Raw genomic sequence first — 1,363 nt, forward strand, 5'->3', positions numbered from 1 at the left:
GACCTAATTCTCTCTTTTCTTCTAGAAATTTTATAGATTTAAGCTTAAGTTTTACATTTAGATCTATGATACACTTTGATATAATAAGAACAAAATTCTTGATATTTACCTAAATTGCTATCATTTCTCATGATTTGATCTTTTATGTGTAAATACAGTGTCCAGCTGGCATCACTGTCTTTTTGCCTGAATGACTCCTTTAAATTTTCTTATAAAGCATTATGTCTGCCGGTGATAAATGTACCATCATTTGTATGTTTGAATAAATCTTTATTTCGCTTTCATTTTTGAAAGACATTTTCACTATGTACAGAATTCTGGATTGATAGTTTTGTTTTGTTTTTTTTTCTTTGATTATTTTAAAGATATTGCTCCATGACTTTTATTTACTTTTTAAAATATGGAACACTTCGTGAATTTGCATATAATCCTTGTGCAGGAGCCATGTTAATCTTCTCTATGTTATTCCAATTTTAGTATATGTGCTGCTGAAGCGAGCACACTCCATGACTTTTTTTTAAAAGATTTTATTTATTTATTTATTGAGAGAGAGAGAATGAGAGACAGAGAGCACGAGAGGGAAGAGGGCAGAGGGAGAAGCAGACCCCCGCCGAGCAGGGAGCCCGATGCGGGACTCGATCCCGGGACTCCAGGATCATGACCTGAGCCGAAGGCAGTGGCTTAACCAACTGAGCCACCCAGGCACGCATCGCTCCATGACTTTTAATGTGCACTGTTACTAATGAGAATCGTGCAGTCATCCTTATCTTTGCTCCCCTATACATAGTGCATCTTTTTTTCTTTGGTTGTACAAGGTGCTTTTATCTTGTTTTATGTTTTTATATATATTTAAATAAAATAATGTAACACATTTATTTTTGTTCTTTCAAAAAGGTTTTTGTATTGTCCAAGGCTAGGCAGCCTTGAAAAAATATATATGTGTATATATTTTCCTCATGGAATGGGAATCAGGTCAAATTCATAGAATGTTACTTGGTCTACTTTATTTTATTTTAAATATTTTACATATTTATTTGAAAGAGAGAGAGACAGATAGTGAGAGAGCACAAGTGGGGAGGGAAGGCTTGATCCCAGGACCCTGAGATCATGAACTGAGCCAAAGGCAGCCACTTAACCAACTAAGCCACCCAGGTTCCTGGTCCATTGCATTTTAGAAGGCATACAAATAAAATAAGGTGCATAAATTCAGTGAGGTGGGAAAAAAATGCATAGTATGCAAATCATCTTTAAAATATTTTTCTTTAAAATAATAAAAAAATAAAATGTTTTTCTTTGATTAAGAATCATGTTTGCTTGCTTTTTATACTTCCATGAAAAATAATAGAATGAGCTTTGTTAATTT

General features: G+C 33.7%; 1 non-coding gene across 1 annotated transcript; it reads right to left on the minus strand.

Moving 5' to 3' along the window:
- Nucleotides 1-394: 394 nt before the first annotated feature.
- Nucleotides 395-501, minus strand: LOC123849090 (U6 spliceosomal RNA). The gene has a single exon (XR_006791933.1). It is a non-coding gene; the product is annotated as a U6 spliceosomal RNA (small nuclear RNA).
- Between the last annotated feature and the right edge of the window lie 862 nt (nucleotides 502-1,363).

This window comes from Mirounga angustirostris, unplaced genomic scaffold (assembly GCF_029215605.1).
Source record: "Mirounga angustirostris isolate CCGP_5_RB_7025 unplaced genomic scaffold, mMirAng1.0.hap1 SCAF_2, whole genome shotgun sequence".
In the NCBI taxonomy this organism is placed as follows: domain Eukaryota; kingdom Metazoa; phylum Chordata; class Mammalia; order Carnivora; family Phocidae; genus Mirounga; species Mirounga angustirostris.